Here is a 22,287-nt window from a genome sequence, read left to right as displayed (position 1 = left end):
CCTCCTCCCTGGACTGCGCTGCCAGGTACAGTAGTCTTGGAGTCGACCTTGGTTGTGAAGACTGAGGTGAAAAAGGCATTGAGCAATTCAGCTTTTTCTGCATCCTCTGTCACTAGGTTGCCTCTCTCATTTAGAAAAGGACCTATGCTTTCCCTGATCCTTTCCAGCACTTGCACCAGGAAGTGGCCCCCAACACTTTCTAAAAATGTTCTCGATTGCCTCCACACTGCTGCATTGTCCTCCCAGCAAATGTCAGGGTGACTGAAGTCCCCCATGAGAACCAGAGCCAGCAATCAGGAAACTTCTGCTAGCTGTTAGAAGAAAGCCTCATCTACCACATACTCCTGGTCTGGTGGTCTATAGTAGACATCTCCCAGAACATCATTTTTGTAGCTCTCCCCTCTGACCCTCATCTAGAAGACTTTCAACAGGCCTATCTCCAATTTCATATCGGAGCTCTGAGCAATCATACAGTTCATTTATATACAGTCCTCCTCTTCTTCTCCCCTGCCTGTCTTTCGTGCACAGTTTATACCTATCCTTGACAGTGCTCCAGTCATGTGAACTATCCCACCAAGTCTCTGTTATTACAATCACATCATCATGGGGATATTTTATTATGTAAATGTTATTTTTTCATAATAACAGTTGTGGCCCATTTGTATAGTTAAAAAACCTACTTCAGGTAAACCTGATATAAATAATTCCTTTTCTTGTCAGTGAACAAACTTTTATGAAGAAAAACTTCAAACGAGTGATCCCATCGTTGTCCTCCTTCTGTGAGACATGAAATGGAGACATGAAATGCTGCCTTGAAATACACTGCCAAAGTTATTTATTTAAGCCATCATTCAAAAAGCACGTTAAGTATGTGCTCGTCTTAAATATTGTGAGTCATCTCACTGAAGAAATAAGCAATGGCTTACACTGCAGTTCAATGACCTCAAAATAGAGATAATACAATTACTCTGCACCATGGTGCAATGTAACTACCTTTTCCTAGTTAAGAAACCCCTTTACCATTGATGAGATTATTCTAAGACTTAGAATATGGCATGAACTGAAGTGCTTTCCTGAATTTGGATGCTAATGCATTCCCCTGCAACAACTGCTATAGGTACTTGAAGATGTCTCAGAACAACAATGAATAATATGACAATGAAGCAGATGCTACAATTTCTAAGCATTTCTACATTACAGCTAAGATGAGGTAATGATGCAGAAACTTACTGTTTCATTTATGTTATTTAACTGGCAAGCTTAAGACTTATTTTATACATAATTCAAGGATATTGGTTAGAAGTTAATGCAGCTACAAGTTTAACAAAATACAATTTGGTATCTTGATATCATCAGGAGGATCTGAAAATACATAACTGTAGAGATGAATAAATAATAATAAACATCTACATTTTTTGTTTGTAGCTTGTGTAACTGATGCCAAAGGCAGATGGCTCTAATCAAAGTTCCTGAAATGAGATTATTAGGTTGGTTTTCTGCTAGAAAAATTGCCATCATTCCTTCCTATCAAAGTTCTTACGATTCTTCAGTGCAAGTCCCAAGATCTTTCCCAACCCAAGTCCTTTATGAATTCTTTTGTAAACTCTTTGCAACAGGAAAAAGTGGCCTAGATATTAGTTGAATATGAAACATTTAGTTGTGTTACATATGCTATACATACATAAATATCTTAATAATTAAGATAATAAGCAATAATAGTTTCTTGTCTGTTTATATAGGAAAATTATATTATAAGAGGAATGTTATGCTCCTTGCATAGGTTTAGAGGGCCTTTGGCAGGGTAGATTTCATAGACATTAGGGCCTCAGAGATCATCAAGTCCAGCCACCTGCCTCGGGGCAGAAAGTCAGCTGAGTCAAAGGATCCCAGCAAGATAAGCATCCAAACACTTCTTCAATGAGTCCAGAGTAGGTGCCTGCACCACTTCTAGAGGGAGTCTATTCCAGGTCCTGGGGACTCAGACAGTAAAGAACTTTTTCCTTATGTCCAGCCTAAAATAGTCTTGGAGGAGTTTATGACTGCTGGTCCTTGTTTTTCCTTGGGGTGCTCTGGTGAAAAGATGTTCTCCCAGATCCTGATATACACCCCTTATATATAGGAAAAGGAAGAAATGACACAACATAGGTTTGGTGCAGAAAAGTTGAAGGCAAGATTTGGACGGACAGACAGGACAGCTGCATGTGTAATCCATGCTCCATGAGGGCTTGGTCACCGTAAAGAGTGGAAACAAGGAAGTCATGGGAGTTCATCCACAATATAAACTTTATAGGTCTTACAGAGATTTGGGAGAATGGGGTGAAAATAAACACCTCATGTACTGCACTGAGAGAGCACCTTTCCACTTTCAACACATCAGATAACAGCATGAATATGTCCTAATTTCCACGAAGGCTTAACTATCTGTATGTGTAGACCTTACATTACCCAAATTAAATGTACATATTTTCTACTTACTTTACATTTTATTTTATAATATGCATTTCAATATGGAAGGATTGATCATCAATCTCGTAACTATTATACTTTAAGAATCTCTACCCCACAAAGGCCTATACATATGATAATACACCAGTTAAACCATTTAACTATAGCATGTTTTATCAAAAATACATGATACAATACAATCTTGAAATAAAGAAACCATGATAATGGTAACAAATGTATAGATTTTAATTAGGCCTGTGTGAGTAGGGAAGTATTCAATTTGGATTGGGCTGATTCAGAGAACAGTGATTTGATTCAGAGATTTGGATTGCTGTCCCAAATCATTTCAGCTAATTTGGGTTCAGAAGATTCAACACTGATTCAGACAGATTTAAAGATTCAACCATAGACTATAATGGGGAATCACTGAAATACATATAACTTTGCCATTATTTGGCAGATTTGGACAAAAAAAAGCAGGGATGGTAGCCCCTTCTGCAGGCATGAGGCCTGCCAAATTTCAAGGAGATAGGTATAGGGATTTCTGGGAAACTGCACCTCAAACTGTTCAAAGCAAAACTTGTGACGTGTGACTTTGTGCGTGTTTTAAGGCACAGCAGGATGACAACACCAGGGATGGTAGCCTGTAACAGGGGGAGTTCCTAGTTCTCAGGCAAAAACAGTTCACAAAAGGGACAGAAATGCTGAAGACAAAGGCTTATGTGCTGTTTCCATGTCTCTCCCCCAGAGTCCTGTGATTCGAAGGGGACTCAGGGAAAGGTCACAGTCACTGGCCAGCTACAGATATCAGTCTTGCCCCCTTCTTAGTTTCTGTTTCCCTGCAAGACCGCCTTCTGAATCATCAAATCTTTTCTGAATCAATTCAGAGGATTTTTTTTTATCTCCTGATTCAATTTGGTGATTTGTCCTCCAAATCGGGACTAATCTTCTCCAATTTGAATCAGCAACTGGTTCACACACCCCTAAATTTTATCTCTCTAGAAGAATGTTAATCATGTTATATAGAAAGGAAATATAAGTTTACTGTCATATTTCCATACTTATAAACACCTAGAAAAATAACTAAGAGGCTCCTGCAATTTCTGTGGTATTTATGGCAACTGATACTTGTTCCATTCAAGATTTGTTGAACTATTTGGGGGTAAAATTCACATCACTCACATAAGACAAATTGGTTTAAGTTAATGAACAGTGGACAGTGGAGGAGTTGGGTTGAGGGCAACAACTGAGATATCAAAACTGGGGTCAGCTACTGCAGCTACGCTACAACCCCTACACTATTGTTCATAATCCAACCCTTGTGAGCTGGAACACCAGTTACTTTACTTACACAAATGTAAGAATGTCATGGGTATAAAAGGATACTGATATACAACTGTTTTGTCTGCATGATCTTGTAATAGTCATACCTCATTCAGGTTTCAGACAATTTCCCTAACTTGTAACATTACAGGATGATACAGACATTACATAAAGATCATAATGGGTAGAACCACTTCAACCCTCTTTAAAATGCACGTTTGCTCATGATCTCAGTTGCCTAGAGGCCACCACTGGCCAAATCCCATTTCCTATTGCTGTATAACAATCATCTAGCCCTTCTTTCATAACTGCATTGTCTCAGTTCCAAGGCACAATTCTGGAACCATCTAGTACCTCAAAGTCTGCATAACATAGCTCTGTGGGTCAGATCTGACCAACAGGACACAGAGGTTGAGCACCTCTTCGATTTCTTCAGTTCACCAGCTGGATTACCAGTGGGCATTTTTTTTTTTTTTTACAGCTGGGTTAAGTGGGGGTGGTCTTTGGTAAAAATTCAAAGTGAGCCTCGAGGTCATATCTCTGGAGCCATAGCAAGACACCCTGAACTGCTGCAACCAGATCACTTTAATCTCTTTGGCTAAGAACAGAGGTTCAAAAAGCCCAAGGAAGAATCAATTAAATCTTTGTAGGTTTTTCTAAGCCGTGAAGATTGAACTGATAACAAACTGAACTGATATTCAGTGTTTCAATGGCCAAAGCAAGCAGAAACCTGCACAGGCCCAGGTCTCGAGCCTAGGGGTGCCCCTGTGTGCCTCCTCAATGCTAGACAATGCTGAAGGTTGCCAAACCCAAGTGGTGGCAATGGACATCTGATTGGCTGCTGGACACTCCTGCCCCACCCCATCATGTCAGCCACAGGGAGGGGGAAAGCCAGCAGCCAATCTCTCCCAGCCCTACCCCCTGCCCACCACCCACTTCTCCAAGAGGTTTGGAGTGGGGATGGGGTGAGGGGATGAGAACACACCCCTGACTCCCTTACAGAGGTCTGAACACTGCAGGGGAGGGGAAGCCCTACTGAGATCGTCGGGGGGAGCCCTGGCAGGGGACTTTTCCCCACCTGCAGCCCAGCAAGTGGGCTGGAGCCTCTTCCTCACACCACCAGAATCTCTATGGGATGCCAAGGTGTGTGGAGGGAAGCACATCCCAGCTAGGCATCAGCCCCTGCATGGGGGAATGCACCCCCAGCTCAGCACTGGCCCCCTCAGTAAGGGTCTTAATGGGGAATCCCTGCAGGGGAGCATTTCCACTCCTCATAGCCCAGCAGGCCAGGCCAACAAGGGGGCAAGACTGAGGCTTTCCCAGCCTAGCTTGCTGGGCTGCAGGAGGCAGGGAGAAGCCTCCCTGTGAGGGCTCCCCAGTCAAACCTCAACTGGTGGGGGTGGCACTAAGCCAGAGATTCTTTGCCCTCCAGGCTCTCAGGGAGGCTTCCAGCTGGGGAGGAGTCAGGCTTGTTTTCCTAAACCAGCTTACTGGGCTGAGGGGAAACCCCTTCATGGGAGCACTCATGCAGACCCCTGCTGCGGAGGATGGTGCAAGGCCAGGGTATAGTCTCCCCTGGCCTGACTCTCAGAAAGGCTGGGGGCTGAGAACTACTGGGGATTTCTTAACCATGCTCTCTGGGCTGTGGGCTGGGCAAACCCCCCATGGGGTCTCCCATGCAAACCCTTGCTGGCAGAGGGGGCTGATGCTGGGCCAAGGGTATGTTCTTCCCCCTCCCCCCCTGCCTCTCAGAGAGGCTGCAAGCCTATTATGGGGTGGGGCTAGGGTGATTCCAGCCCAGCTCCCCCAGGCTGTGGGGGGATGAAAAACACCCACTGCTGGGGGGCTTTCCTACCTGGGTTGTGCAGACCTGGCCTATGGAGGCTGGGGGCTGGTTCTCCTGCCCCCTCCTGATGGGCTGACAGGCCCATGCAGGAAGCAGGCTAGGGAGCAGAGGCTTTACTGCCTCAGCCCTGTGACAGCTAAGCCAGTCCTGCTCTGCTGGAGCAGACAGAACATCCCAGGGCTGCAAAGCATCCTGGGATGCTGAGGGACTGTCACATAACTTTAGCTGGGTGGGGATCTGAGGTTGAAGTTCTGTAAACCTTAATCAATTAAGTCAGATACTATATTCATCCAGGTTTATCTTAAACCAGGATGGCTATTTTGAAACGAGTTTATGTGTACTAAACTTCTGTTCTGTTGCAGGTTTAAACTGGTTTATGGGTCCCTAGGATATAAGGTTCAGTTTCCTATCTATAAAATGGCGATGGTAATACTTAGTCTCTCATCATTATTTTAATTTGTCAGCTTTTTCAAATGTCCCTTATTGTCCTACTTACTACTAAGAACAATAGGCCAACTATTTGGGAGCACTACGGTAACAGTGACAGTGATAAAAAATCCTAAAAAGTAAAAATTTCCAGGTTTTCATTTAGATTAATCAGTTTGGTAGATTTAGGACTTTAAAACAGATATTTCATGATACTTGAATTGTATAATTTGTATTTACTTGTCAAAATAAAGTAGACAAAAAGACTACAACAAATCTGTAACTTAAAAGTTTAATGGAAAGAGCTTCTGTAAAAAGTGTGAAAAACAAGCCACACTAGTGTCATAATCCCCATTCTTTTAACCTTTAGAGCACAAATGCATGTTATAACAAGTTATTTCAGATATGTGAACAACTTTGCTTTTGACTTGTACTTTTGTATCAAGATCTGATTCTAAATAAGGAATGGGATAAACCATTTTATAATCGGTAATGTACTACATGTGTATATCATGTCATGGGTGAATAGGGCACAACGCCCAGCCATATGGTATACTTAAGAGCCAACTCATCTACATACTCTGTTACCAGGCAACATGCTGGACTTCAATCTCAGCTTGGTAAAAATATGACCCCTTAGCCCTAGCAGTTGATTGATATTCATTGTGCCAGTTAGGTTATGATCACCAGGGAAAATAATAACACCAATTAGGCACACAGAGATTTGGCATAATTAAACCTTCCCAAAATTCCAAATGAACATTTTTTTCTTTCTATTGTCATCTGCTGTAATCTCTGTGTTAGTTTGCTGAAAAAGGATTAATATTTTTTTCCTGAGAATGCATCTGTAGATACTAAAGTATTATATTCATAGACAAATTAATGTCAGCTTCCTCACAACATACTACTAATTATCTTGGGGACCATTATCTCCCAAAGGTTAGAAACTTCAGCCTCTTCCTTAGATTTTTACCAGAATTTTCTAGCAGAAGCTGTCAAATGTGTCAAATCCTGCTAAGAGCTGTGAGGCTGTACTGTAATAGAAAATACTGATCATGACAGAAGAAAAGCTGAAAGCTAAAAGCAACATGCACATTTAGCACTACAGAATTGATACAAACCTATCTTCAAGATGAATGGTCATTTTTTTATCCACTAAGTCATGCAGTTTTTTCTGAAATATTGAAATCTTACTTCAAAGACATTAAGAATGAAATTTTCCACATTGTGTATAAGGGAATTAGGCATGAAACTCCTTTTACTTCTAACAAGGTCTACATGCCTAACCCCTTAAATGATACAAAATGTAGGAGAATTGGGGTGCACTCAGATACTAATACTGATCTTTCTGAAAGCTAAAAAAGAATTCATTCTGCTCTCCATATGTGCAACTTTTCCTTTATTTACTACATGACCCAAGTGAAAGTAGAAATCCATTTCCATTCATTCACCTCAGTACAGAATGGCTTGTGGCCTCCAGTATGAAGACACTCCTGCTGAACATAACAATTGACATGAGTTACCCAATACAAAAATGCCAGGCAGTTACACTGTGTTTTCCAGTAGAGGATTAGGTAGTGAAATAATTGTAAAAAAAAAACCAAAACAACACAATCTGCCCTGAATTAGTTCCTTAAATTAGTTTTCCTGTCACTTGTATAAGCGTTTATTATTTAAAATACAATAAATTCCTTCCTAATAAACAATCTTCAACAGATATGGTTCACTGAGCACAATTATTTTCTATGTTAAAGCTAAGATGAAATATTTCAGGAAGAAAAAAAATGAATTCAAAACGTGAAAATAACCAATTGTGTCCAAGAGAGAACTTCCAGGTCAGTGTCTAATTATTTCAGCTAATTTTTAATAAGTTCAGCTAATTTTAATAAGTTCAGCTAATTTTAATAATTCAACAAATAAAACATTTAATCAACACCAGAAAACCTTTATACATATCTAAAAGTCATCAATTTAATTTACCGTATTCCTTATCAATATATACTCATTTTAACAATGAAAGCAAAATGAATTATTCCTAAATTGCTTAGGGGAAAAATGTATGCAAAGGCATGTTTTTATGCTTTGTAGCCTCAGCCAGGGGTAGAAGATTTTTTTTTTTTTTGCCAGAGGTAGAAGAAATACAGTACTGTGACATTACCCAAGCATGCAAAATGAAAAAAACCCAGGAAGAATAAATTTAGGTTGAACCTGTGGCCAGAAATAGAAAAGATAATTCATTAACGCATGACACTTGCACATGTTTTGGCTGTTTATTAAAGACTGAATGTCATCTATTCCTTGTACTTATGTTCTGTGTCTTAAGATACACTATTAACAAGAATCAGGTATTAAGTACATCATCTACTCTGATTCCTTATGACTACACATCTGAGTTTTTAGTCCAAATCTAACTGAGAAATACAAATACAGGGAAAACACACATTTGCACTTACAGAAAGAAGGCTCCTCTCATGAAAACTGTAGGCACCACTTGCATGGGTCTTCTGTGTGGTTTCCTAAGGAAAAAAAACAAACATTTTTTTAAATGGAGAGATTCACTTGAGACTTTGCTTACATTTTAACACCTTTTTTCCCACACTGGGAGATCGGCTCAGTTTCCTAAACATTATTACATGGCTTTCTTTGATCTAAAGATAAAAAGAGCAAGAAAGCTGGGAGAGAGGGATTATTATATAATATGCAAATAGGCACGTTACCTTTTTTTGGTTTCAGTGGGTGCATCAACACATGTGCGCTTTACTATGTAGCTGACAAATTAGCTCCACAGTCAAGTGTCACCATCTACACGTGCATCCATATTAGGGTGCAGTAAATTAACTAACTCCACTGTAGGATAGCACTGTCCGGGACAAGTACAATCCTACAGCAGAGTATTAACATGTGCCAAAATGTACATATAGACTGACCGGGGCTGGCTGGCGCGTGAGAGTGCTACAGTGCAGGGCTGCCTGCTGGCTAGCTCCACACTGTAGCACTCTTGTGCCCTAGCCAGCCCCTATACAGCATGTTGAGCTGGGGCAGAGCAACCCCAGGCTGGCATGCTGACCCTCCAGGCCCTCTGCCAACTGGGGCGACTTCAACCTGGCTCAGCATGCTGTGGTCTCAGGTGCACGTGTAAACACTGTGCCAATGAGCAATAAAATCTGGTGCAAACTATGCCAGAGTTTATTTTTATGTGCTACTTGCAATGTAGAGATACCCTTTGTTACCTGATAGCTTCACCTTGTAATAAGGGTATGTACAAACATTTGCCACACTTGGTCTACAATCAAGCTGTTTACTTTAAACCACATGATCATAGTCTGGAAGCCATGTGTACAGCTGGTTGCCAGTGCCAGAAGCTGTGTGGAACCCTGCATAAATAATACGGAATGGGGAGAGGAGTAGGCAAAATTAGTGAGGCGAGTTAGTCTTCATGAGGTTGATAGATCACAAGTGCTGCTGCACCTGCAAAAGCGGGGGACGATGGGTCTCAGCAGGGGGTTGTCCAGGGGCTAAACATATCCCGGTCAGGGTCTGGAAATAGGGAGAGCACAGCCCTGAGGCTGGCTCAAGCAGCTGGGCTTTCCCAGCCCTGGGGCTGCACTCAGAACACGTTAACCCATTCCCAATCTAAGTTAATTCACTTATTCAGGTGCATTACAGAACACAAATGAAAAGTATGATTGTGGACTAAACATTTATACTGACAACTGTTTTTGTGTGGTTATGTAATGGATTTGCATTATGGAAAGTAGAAGAAAAACCAGCAGGTGTCCTTGCATTTACTACAAGCCTACAATGTAGGTTAGCTTCATGACCTACTTAGTCACTGTATAATTCCCGAATGGTAATTGCAGAGCTGTAACTCAAGCATTTTGACAGTTCAAACCATTGTTATAATTTTTAACCTACAGATGTGAGTTTTATGTAAACATTTTAAATCCTCCCCCCTTCCCCCCACCCCCACACTTTTCAGTGGTCAACTTGAAGAACTATTGTGAAAGGAAAATTACTACATGCAAACAAAGATAAAAGGTTTGGTTATAAGCAATATCTGGAACATAACATACATGTACATAGCTGTGCATTAAAACAGAGACATTCTATGCTGTGCCACCTTTTTTGTTGATAGGCATGTTAAAATATTTTACTGAATTAGTCATTAAATTCTAGTAGTGGTAATAATCACAGCTCAAAACAAAAGGGTGGCTCATTTCTGTTTTGGATTTCCATATGCAAGCTGTAGTACGAGTTTCCTGAAAACAACACGTTTAGAAATACAAGGAATATACTGTATATAGACTGATACTTGGGGGCTAAGGCCATTTCATATCTAGATATCAAATAACGGTTTGCTTAGTTATAGATATTTGTGCCCCAGCCTTTCAAAATCCCATGTGTTAAATGTATTGCATGTCTATCCCAAAAGATGCTTTTCTTTCTCATTACAAATTTGCTTAATTCTTAACTAGACCAAAATTCTGTAGATGAAAGTTCAGTCACAGCTACCCCAAACTAATGGAAGATGAAAACACATACAATATTAAACAAAAAAAAATAAGTGTAGTCATTAGCCCATCAGTACTGTATTTACTACATACACTGTAAGACAAGTTCAAGAAGATCTCAGAATCTGACAGACAGCAAAAAGAAAAAACTTCTGGAGCTATGAGCGCAGGGCAGGATAAATGACCAGAGCTCCTAATAATCCAAAAGGTATAATGTTTTTCAAGGAGCCTAGCTACATTTTCCCCAAGGCTTACTGTTTTTGATGGCTTCCATGTTTGGGTGCTGTTAGAAAGCAATCTGCCCTTTTCAGCAAGGCCACCGGGTTCCAGAGCAGTACCAGCTGCAAGCACTGAGCTGATTGGCTACAGAGTCAACTGGGCTGACTATACAAGGTGGGGCCCTTCTTTTGGGGCCCCCGCAGCTCTATACCCATTCAGTTCAGTGCATGCAGATAGTGCTGCTCTCAGGCCAGTGGTTCTGCTGAGAGCGCAAGTTGCCTTGTAACTGGTGCCCATCCTGACGCAATAAAAATACAACTGATAGTTAAGACGTTTTATTCACGTCTCAAAATTGCAACCACGAAATCAGTGTACTTTTCCAAAATCCAAGCCAACAGTTCTTGTATCTGTCACTGGCAGTCTTAGGCCAAAATGATTATCTTCCAGTATTACATGGATTTCCCTTTGCTAGAGTAGTATCTTATACATATTTATGTGAACTGTAATTTACCTTTAATTCACGTGAGAAAGACAAAAGAACAACAAACATTACATCCACAAAATGATAATACTTCAATTTTATCCTCTAAAGTGACTAAAGAAACCCTGATAACTTACACACAAATAAATACTATATGCCTTGAGCAAAAATAAAGAATATACTATTGTACATTACAACATACTGCTATATTAAGTCAGAACAAATGCACAGGGAACCGTCAAAACAGTTACTCTTTAAGTGATCAACTTGGGGATATCATTTAATCAGTAACTGCTAGTCCATTTGCTTATAATGGGCTTATAAAGCTTTATAATGTCTTCCTTTCTTTTATTTTCTTTCAGTGAAAACTGTTAAAATAGTTACATTATACAGACTAGAGGTAAACATATTTATATATGATCTGTCAACAAAGACAAGTAGTAGACAATTCCTCAGATGTTTGCTGGCATAAATGCATTTTAAAATAGGTATGAATCCACAGTCCTATTTTCTATCTGCACACAGGTTTCTAGAGAACTTATGGGAAAGTCTGAGTGTCCTATGAAATGGTGACCACTTCTCTTGTTCCCTATCCAATACATTAGGCAAGACTCTACCACAACAAAGAGGTATGTGCAAGTATTCTTCCCCAGTCTCCCAAGAGTCTGCAAACACAGTCCATCTTCCAAGGGAAATATGGAAATACTATACTTTTGAGTCAACAACTATAACTGTAATAAAATTTGGCTAATGACTACTTCTGCAATGCAGATTTAAAGCTACCATGTGAAAAAGGTGATTCAATGCTGTTGCACTAGTAGATAACGAATAACTATTGCACATAAGTACACAGTGCACTTCTACACTTAAAAACTTCAGATGAACCAAAGCTGAATTAGATGCTTCACAGATACTTTGTAAACTATGCTTTAATTACTGCTCAGTTGAACACTTGATGTGATCACAAATAACTCACATATTAGCCACATAACAGATAGGACAAGCGGGGACAGGTAATATGTAGCACAGATTCTGGAGCAGGTGCCACACACAGTACATGTCCTGGGCGCTACATGTGCTGTGAGTCAGCTCAGAGTCAGAGGCAGCACTGGGGGCTCTGCAAGGCAAATATTTGACATCCCTGGTATATGAAGAGAAAACTACCAGCAGTGCACTCCTGTTTTGCAGTTCCTCTCCATGGGCACCCTATAATCACATGCATTTGATTGCTTTCAGCCCTAAACTATCTGGGTGCATTGAACACAACTTAAATAGTGGCCACCTCTCCAATCAGTTCCTGTGTATAATGACCCCCTACTGCCACTTCCTTCCAGCCCATAACAATAATTTCTTCAGATGCAGAAGAGGGAGGACTTTGAGAGAAGACTAGAAGAAATACTGCTCGGTGCTTATGGAAAAGTTTATGTCAGTCTTACGGAGTTTTCTCAAAGGTGGGGAAGGCATGGGTCTAGGTGAATTTCTGGTAGAAGCAAGAGGTATGGGCAAGCTACTGAGAATGGCCTGGCCTGTCCTCCCCTGAGACAATCAGCAGAGGCATTCCAAACAAGCATAAATTGTACTTGCAGGGTCAGTGAGGATGATAGCTCTAGGCCATTTAGGACTTTGTGAATAGTTGCCAGGACTTTGAAATTCCATGAGAAACCCAGACTTTGAATTATTTTGGCCACATAAGTGGTTCCCTTAGGCATTATAAAAAGCCCAGAGCAAAAAATAGAAATGAATACAGATAAACACAAACACTGAGCTCTAACCCTGATTCCCAAACCTGATACTTTGTACCTTCCCCAAAATATAAGTGAATCTAGTCTGTTGCTTTTCATTTTAATTCACTTCTAAAATTCAATTAGACAACGTTATCTGTTGCTGTAAGTTAAAAAGTCCTTCCCTTTAAAGAACAGACAAACACAGAAAGCAGTAAGCGTTGCCATCATTAGACTTCTAACAATATTACTCCTATTTGGAGGCTTTTTGTTTGGTCTCAGTTTAATTTCCTGTCAGCCTTACAAGAGATTTCTAATGTTTGGGCTGTAGGATATGCTCTGATTAAAAATAATCTGCCCAATTACTGCTTGGCATGAGTCTACTGCCACATGCACTCTGCCACTGGCCTCTGAATTTCTGTCAGCAGTAATTGTGTCTGTAGCTCCTAACTGTAAATGAAAACCCAGGGGGCATATTTGGATTCCAGTTTCCTTTGCCTAGCCATATCTTTTAATTTACACTGTCTGTCAAAAGGAGATGTTCATATGTACTAAAAGGAAATCCTTGGAACATCAGGTCAAAAAAAAAAAATAAAAAAAAAAAGCCAGCCAGGAAAATGAGAAATGTAATAGGATTGTGAGAAATTGTATCTCATATTTATTCTAACGTATTGTAAATAACTGGATACTTACAGAGAGTCTCACTGCATTTTATCATACTTAGCATAGGATGCTAGAAATCATTTACTGAAGATTTCAAGATGCAAGCTCACAATATCAATCCAGAAAGCTCTGAAAAATTGATAAAAGGATCTAATTTCACCATTTACTTGCTTGGGATTTGATCATCATAATGTACTCCTGGCAAAATGTATTTTATTGATAAAACTAAATCTACATAACTGAAAATGATAGTTATATTTTTTGTGTGTTGCACACAGGTGCATATTTCTAAAATGTTCACTAATTTGTGGGCACCGTGTAGCAGGTATCTATTAGAAAAGACATATTTATGTCAGTAAAATAAGGGAAAACTATGGCAAACTGGAAAATGATGTTATTGAATTCCACCTTTTGTTTTGAGAGTTCATTGTCACAGACGAAACACTGAGTATTCAAACATTATTAAAGTGACAGAATTCTTTCATGAAACATATCCAGGAACAAAAGTATATAACATAATACAGCTCCATAAAAATGGCAATTCATGTCCTCTGAATATATATGGCATTACATCAGAAGCATAAGTTTCAGATACAAAACCTGAAAGCTCCTTAAATAGTTTTCAAAGAGCTTTCAGTGAAAAGTGAAGCACCAGCATTATGCAGAATCCAGTATTTCAAGCAGATGCTGAAATGTCAAGAGAAGACAATAAAAGTGTTTTGGGTACAGAATATTAACATGAAAATTCACTTAGCTTGGTCATCCCTGAACATGTTGTCTTGGTCATTACAGGACATTAAAGAACAGAACAAATTCTAACATGCCACTAACAAGATTTAGTGCCAAAATACACTACATTTCTAAGAAAAGCAACGTGAGTGAAGATTGATTGAATACATTTACAGTGGTACAAACTGCCATCTGCAAAGCCAAAGAGCTAAAAAAGCTTGTAATATGTAATATGTACTCCTTTTAATCATCTGCATTAACAAGCTGTGATACATATCCTCACCCAACATGGCAGAGGTGGCACCATTAGAACGTACCGTCTTGCCCACTTACTCCTACTCAGCACACTGAAAAAAATTATCTGTCCTCTAATAAGCCTTCCTGAGACAGATGCTGGGTTTGCCCTAGGCATGCACCAAAACAAATGGAACATTATATTATTTCAGTTTGCTGCATATATGTGGCAGGAGTGAAAGAGAGGTGCGTGTTTTCATGGCTGTAATCATTTGCATTTCTCATAGGTTGCAAGAGTTCAATGCCATCATTTCATCACAACTGTCAATCTACTACTAATTTTTTAAGAGCCTATTTTATCTATTTTACCTACTGTTCAGTCCAGCCAGATGCCTGTTGAAAGTCTATAAATGGAAAAGATGTGAATAACGCCACAGCAAATATTGTTTGTGAAGGAAGAAAGGAAGGTCTTGGCACAACTTTCCAAATTAAAAAGATTTGAAAAAAGAATGCAGTGGTGAGTGTACACTGGACTCAGGAAAACTCCTGACAGGAGAAATTTTCCCATTCTGAGAAAAGGAAAAGGTAAGAGGACTAAAACGCTGCTGAACCAGGATGTGGTAGAATGCAAATGTGACCAGTAAGTCACTCAGAGGTGATGTTTTGTCACACAATGTGCCCTCTAAAAGTGCTCTACAACCATGCCCCAGCTGGAGATCCCGTGCCTTCTTTCCCCCCTTGCCATCCTAAAAACAGCACTAGAGCTGAGGGTCAGGGAGGAACTAAGGGAGAGGGGTTGCAGATACAAAGCCAGCTCCAAAGTGGAGCTTGATCCCTCCCCCCTCCCCCAACAAAGAATGTGTGTTGTCTTGGGGGATCACCCTAACTCATGGTGCTTCTTGTGAAATAACATGAGTTACAGTGGGGAGCTACATATTTGTCAGCATCCATACTCATTCCAGTGGTAAGGGGAGAGCAATAACCAGGAAGAACTAGGGAAATATAAACAGTCTTGTCCCAATAGATTTTTCTATAATTTTCTGATCAGCATACTCCTATTTAGAAGAGAGGCACAACTAGTTAGAAAATGGGAGTGGATTTCTTGATTTCTCAAATTTTCCTGGACACTGATGCTGATTGTATGTATGACTAGACAAATCACTTACTGGTGTTTGTCATCTTTGAGTTTATGCATCTCAATCTTGTGTGGGGATTGGCAACATATAAAACTGAACATTCTCTATGCTTCTATTTCTTATCTATATAATAGAGAGATAACAACAGCCCTCTTTGGAAGGTCATGTGATCTCTTAAGTAATATGAGAAACAATGTTTAATACGGTGTTGTATAGCAACATATGGTACAATATTCTTAATATATTGTACAGGTTTACAACAGTGGTATCCCACTCTTCCCATGGCCAGTTCTGCAGCATCCTTCAGTCTGAAGAGCCAAATCAGATTCTGGAATGCTCTAAATATTACTCCTTGATCAGGATGTACCACTAACATAATCGCTTCAACTTCCACACCCCTCATATACTAAGAGCATCCCATAGGTCATAAATCAAAAAGTAAACCCCTGATTCTATGATTCTGTATGTATTTACATATATATGTAATTTCAGTCACCAGTAGCCCCAATGGGCGCATCCACACATGCAAGTACATGCGTTTGCAGAAGCTCAAATAGAAGTGGTGCAAATCTGAGCCAGGGCTTTTTGCCTCAGCTCATGTGCTTGGACATACACTTTGGTGTGGAGCAAATTGTGCCACTTGGGGCAAAATAACCCTGCCTGGCTCCTCCTGGATCTTCAGTCAGGGGGAGCTAGAGCCTGGGGCCAGCACCTGTGCTGTCCCCAGCTGTATAAAAAGCCACCCTGGTAAGTAGTTGAGGGCGAACAGCTCTCAGGAGCTCCTGAGGCCCAGACAATTGGTACCTGGGGACACTTACCCCTTGTGCCAGCTGGACTGCTGAAGCAGCCTTGAGAGTTCCCTGCACCCTCTACCCACTGCAGCAGTCTGGCAGTGGGGGCTGCTGCCTGGCTGTGACCTGCTGTGCACCTGCCAGACCCAGATGGGGACTGCACAGCCAATAGAGGCATCTGCCCCTCTGGGCTAGCTGCCAGTTAACTGTGGTGCAGGACTGGCTTCTGTACAGCACTGCTTCCATGTGTGTCCCTTGCCCGGCCATCTAGGCAGCTATTGCTTGGAAGATGTTCTGAACCATCAAAGCAGGTGGCCTGTTTGAACTGTCAAAGCATGTCCTCCTGGCCCTATTTGGCCAAGAGGTCAGCCACAGCCAGCTGGGTCCAAGGTGCCAGCTCTTCAGAAGAGATTCAGAATCAGATTATATATAGTTATTAGTTATTAATATTATTATAGTTAATTTACATACAGACAGACTGAAGGCAACACAGAAGTCAGATAGAGATTCAGATTGAGACTAACACAGAGCTCAAGGTCTTAGAAGAAGGAGATATATTAATTTAGGTACACATTACAACAAGAAAAACAAGAAGTACAGTAGTAGTCACATATTCACATTAATAGAACATCACAGAAGAAGACGTCATTTATAGTTATTAATAATCAAAGCAGAGTCCAGTGCATGCACACAACACAGAGGGAATAAAACGCATAACACAAAAGGAGCAAGACACACACATACCTTTTGCAGCATAGGAAAGATTAATATGAAGTGTACTGGAAAGGTAAGTGCCAGGTCTTCTGGCATGGGAGGGAGAGCGGGTAGGGGGAAGCTACAGCTGCAAGTCCCTGCCCCCCCACACATAGACACATTCTTTTCCCAAGCAGCCATGAGGCTTCTGCTGTTAATGGAAGCATGAAAGTGGGAGCAGTACCTGTACCTGACATCCCTGTACCTGCACCACCTCCTCTAACTCCAGAAATAGGCACCAGCACCAGAATCACTGTCTCCTCCACCCCAATGTCATCTCCCAGTGTGATCCTCCCACTGCCAGAGAAGGAGCTGGAACCAGGGGTCCTGAGCACCCTGGCTCAAGCAATTCTGGGGACCGAGGGGGAATCAGAGTTTGTGCTCCACAACCCTCAAAGTTCCCCTAGACCCAGGTCTCTTTCTCCAGAAAGCAGCACTTCAGAGGAGGTTGAGGTTATGGAGACTCAGGCAAGTGAATCAGCTGAGGCAACTCCTCCTGCTGTTGTGCCTCAGCCTGCTGAGGAGGGAGCTAGGGCAGGCTCCCCACCCTCAATCCAGAAGCAAGCAAGCAGCATAGTGTGGGAACATTTTGAGCTTGCAGATGATCCCAGGTTTGCTATCCACCAGTGCTGCCAAAGGCAGATCTGCTGGGGCAAGCTGGTGAAACACTTCGCCACCATGACACTGCTACTGCAGTATCACCCCCTTACCCTTCTTTCTGCTTATCTTGGCACCAGTGTGAGCACGCCCAAAGGGAAGTCCCCTGCTCACTCCAAAGCCACCGTCACCCCAAAGCAGAGGTAGGCCACCCTGGAGCGGTGGGGGAAAGCTGCAGACAGAGGAGGGCACATTTCCAAGGCAAGTGAAATCACCCAGAGCATTAGGGAGATGCTTGCTCTGGATAGCCAGCCCTTCTCCGTAGTTGAGGGACCAGGGTTCAGGCGGCTTATGGCACTTGCAGCCCCATCTTACCAAGTGCCCATACGCACCACCTTTAGCAGGATGGTGGGGCCTCCCTGTATGAGGCATGCAGGGAGTAGTTGAAGGAGGATCTGCAGAAGGCAGGTCCACTGGTAGCCTTGCATTTTACCTCAGACATCTGGAGCAGCCAGGGTGGTGATCATGCCCACCTCTCCCTCACAGGGCACTGGTGTGATCAGTCAGGCTGTCGGTGGGCTCCTCTCCAAGCTGAGGTGCTGGATGAGTCCCACATGGCAAGGGAGATCATGCTGGCCATGAAATGCATGGTGCAGGGGTGGCTAATTGGGCAGGCTGATCTCACCCACAGGTTCATGGTCACCAACAATGCAGCCAATATGGTCAAGGCTGTCCGTAATGCCGACTTTGTTGGCATCCGCTGTGTGGTAAACAGGCTGCACCTCATAATCAGGAATACCTTGAAGGGGGACAAGGCTGCTGGTGATGGCACTGCCACCACTACTGCTACAAGCCAGCTGGTGCAGGAAGGTGACTGGCTACTTCCACAACAGTATCAAGGGGGGCAAAATGCTGCAGGAGAAACACACAGAGCTGAACATCCTGCAGCACAAAATCATGCAGGATGTGGAGACTTGGTGCAACTCCACATACCTGATGCTTGAAAGGCTGGCAGAGCAACAGAAGGCCATCCATGAGATTGGCCTGCTTGGGAAGATCAGGATCAGTGGTCCCCTGAACAGAGCTGAGTGGGGTACCATCTCCCAGATCTTGGTGGTCCTCAAGCCCTTCCTCAAGGCCACCAAGACCCCTAGTGCTGGTGATGCCCTCCTTAGCCAGGTGATCCCCATAATGAGGGAACTTGAGAACCAAATGGAGAAGTTCCAGGGGATCAGTGTTCCTGTTTGAATGTACAAACCACTTTTCAGAGCTGGGTCTATGAACTGTGTTTCATCAGCCTCCTAGGTAGCAGGTACAAAAACCCATGGACTCCCCAGGTACTTGTGCTGCTACATCCCCTCTTCCCCCGCCCCAAACCCAGCCTGCCCCTCGCCCCCTGACTCCTCCATTTTCATTTTTACTGACTGACTTTCTTGTCTGCAATGAATGCCAGACCAGCCTCTGGCTTCTTTACTATTCCTTCCATCCAGAACAAGGAAACACACCAACTTCAGGTGCTTCCTCAATCTGACAAAGGGTTTTTCAACCCAAAACCCTGCTAAGATATATTTTTCTAACTATTCCATTTTTTTCATAATAAACATATAAACATAAAAACACAAGATAAGCCATCACATACCACAAGTAACATATATCCAACACAACCTCTTTACTTCTTGCTGTCAGTTCCTTTATAAAACAAAAGGCTCTGTGACAGTTCAGTTTGCCTACCTTAGATACTGCTGGTGCTATTGATGCTGAGCCACCTATGTTATCATTACCTGCCATCATTTACAGTGGTAGACTGAGGTGAGGTTGTAGGGGAGGAGGAGTCTTCACTGGGGCACGCTGCTGTGTTGTGCAGAGGCCCCAGCACCAGGAAGGGTGCACCTGAACACACACACACACAGTTGCACAGTGAGGGTGCACCTAATAGACACGCATTAGGCGCTCCTACTTATGAGGAAAGAAGGGCCTGACAGTTCAGTCGGCCTACCTTAGATGCTGCTGGTACTATTGGTGCTGAGTCACCTATGTTATTTTTACCTGCTGCTGTTTACAGTGGTGGACTAAAACAAGGCTGTAGGGGAGGAGGAGGCCTTGCTGGGGCACACTTCTATGTTGTGCAGAGGTCCCAGTGCCAGGAAGGGCACACCTGAACACACACAGTGTCACCCACCCATGTCACAGATTTTGCCTGCCTGTGGCCAGAAGTGCAGGGCCCCAGAACTCAGATTCCTCCTGCACCAATCTCTGTGATAGCTGGCAGGCACTGTGGCCAGAGCAAGGCCTAGCAGGCCTGCAGTTTTCACCCCCCTGTGCCTTAATGCACACACAGTCTCATCTATGTCATGGGTTTTGCTTGTCAGCAGTTTGAGGTGCATTTTCTCAGAAACCTCTGCACTTATCTCCTTGAAATTTGGCAGGCTTTGTGGCCTCAGTAGGGGATACCACCCTGCAGGTTTCACCCCACCATGGCTTAACACACACACAGGACATGAGTTTTGCTTTCAGGAATTTGAAGTGCAGTTCCCCAGAAACCCCCATACCTATCACCTTGAACCTTGGCAGACTTCATGCCCACAGCAGAGGCTAACATCCCTCCAAGTTTAATCTGAATCAGCCAAAAACAGCAATGTTATAGATATGTCATTGATTCCCAATTATACTCTATGGCCAAATCTCCGCATTGGAAAAGCGATTTGAGTCTCTGAATTGAATCGTTGGCAATCAAATCAGCCAAATCCATATTGAATAGTTCCCTATTCACACAGGCCTAATTTTTATGGGCCAAATGAGGGTCTGTTACTCATATTTCCTTGTGTAAGTAAATACAGCACACACACTACAATCCAGTACATATTGTTAGCCAAATATTGAACTTTTGAAAATAAACCTTTGCTTCAGCACACCATTTTAATGGCAGTTTTAAATCAACTGACATTACCTCAGGCTGTAAATATGAAGCAAAATCAGCCATAGATTTTTTTTTTATTTCTACCTCTGTATAAACAGGGAAACTCATTATAATTTAGGCATTATTTAACAATAAAGAACATAAGTAAAAGCAATAAAGGTTTTCAGATTTAATATATCTGTGGATGGGGGAAAGAGAGCAGTGGATTTGACATACCTTGACTCTTGAAGCATCTCCCATGACATTCTCATTAACAAGCTAAGGAAATAAAGACTAGACAAAAGTACTGCAATGTGGATACTTAATTTGTTGGATAACCATGTTCAGTGGCATTCTAAAAAGTACCTTTCAAACCCTCTGATTTGGATAGAGCACACTAATAGCTAATGAGCAGATCAATTTTGAAAATCCACCTTCCCATACTTACGAAACCTTCCTATCAAGATGGAGTTAAACAAGCCAGAATGTCAAAACTAAACTAAACAAAAATACCCACAACCCTCTCCCCCCACAATAGCTTGCAAAAAACCCCCAACCCTTTTTCTTCTCTTGCTTTTTATACTAGCAGGGATTTGGCTTGTTCCAAGAAGGATGATGTTCCAAGAAGAAGGATTGCTAGGAAGAGATGGGATCTACTGGATAAAGAGAGGGAAGAGTACCTTCACAGACAGGCTCACTGACCTAATGAAGCAGGATTTAAATTAGGTTTGCCAGAGGATGGAGACACAAGTTCTGAGGTAAATGGGGAAGTGGGTAACTTGGAAAAAAACCCAAGCAGGAAGGGGCAACAGGGGGAGCGGGCTTTCTCATTTTTCCTGAAAATTCAGGTCAATCAACTAATTACCTAAGGTGCCTGTACACAAATGCATGGATCCTGGGAAACAAGCTAGAAGAAGTGGAAGCCCTTGCACAATCACTATGATGTGATTCGAATAACAGAGGCTTGGTGGGAGCTTGCATGACTGGAGCACTGCCATGGATGTGTATAAACTGCTCAGGAAGGACAGGCAAAGGAGAAGAAGAGGAGGAGTTGTGCTTTATGTAAAAGAGCAACATGATTGCTCAGAAAGCTCCAGTGTGAAACTGGAGATAGGCCTTTTGAAAGTCTCTGGGTTAGGGTCAGAGGAGACAGAAACAAGACAACATGGTGGTGGGGGTTTACTGTAGACCACTAGAGCAGGAGGAAGTTTCTTCAAACAGGTAATAGAAGTTTTCCGATCACAAGCCTTGGTTCTCATGGGGGTCTTCACTTACCCTGATATCTGCTGGAATGGCAATACAGCAATGCACAGGCAATCCAGGAAGTTTCTGGAGATTGCTGGGGACAACTTCCTGGTGCAAGTGCTGGAGTGACCATCTAGGGGCCATGCTCTCCTTGACTTGCTGCTCACAAACAGGAAAGAATTGGTGGAGGATGTAGTAGTAAACGGTAACTTGGACAGCAAAATGACTGAGTTCATGATCCTGAGGAAAGGAAAGAAGGAGAGTAGCAAAG

The 22,287-nt window shown here is 42.2% G+C and overlaps 1 protein-coding gene across 1 annotated transcript in view; it reads right to left on the bottom strand.

The window, feature by feature from the left end:
* Positions 1-22,287, bottom strand: part of RBFOX1 (RNA binding protein, fox-1 homolog 1) — a 1,970,253-nt gene that overhangs the window by 1,374,650 nt on the left and 573,316 nt on the right. The window contains exon 2 of the mRNA XM_019540075.1: positions 8,494-8,556. The gene's annotated coding sequence lies outside the window, so the exon portion shown is untranslated. The remainder of the gene's footprint in view (positions 1-8,493; positions 8,557-22,287) is intronic.

The sequence above is a fragment of the Crocodylus porosus genome, unplaced genomic scaffold, assembly GCF_001723895.1.
Source record: "Crocodylus porosus isolate Cpor-Errol unplaced genomic scaffold, CroPor_comp1, whole genome shotgun sequence".
NCBI lineage: Eukaryota > Metazoa > Chordata > Crocodylia > Crocodylidae > Crocodylus > Crocodylus porosus.
Note: the sequence above shows the minus strand (reverse complement) of the source record. Positions and strands in the feature narration are given on the sequence as shown.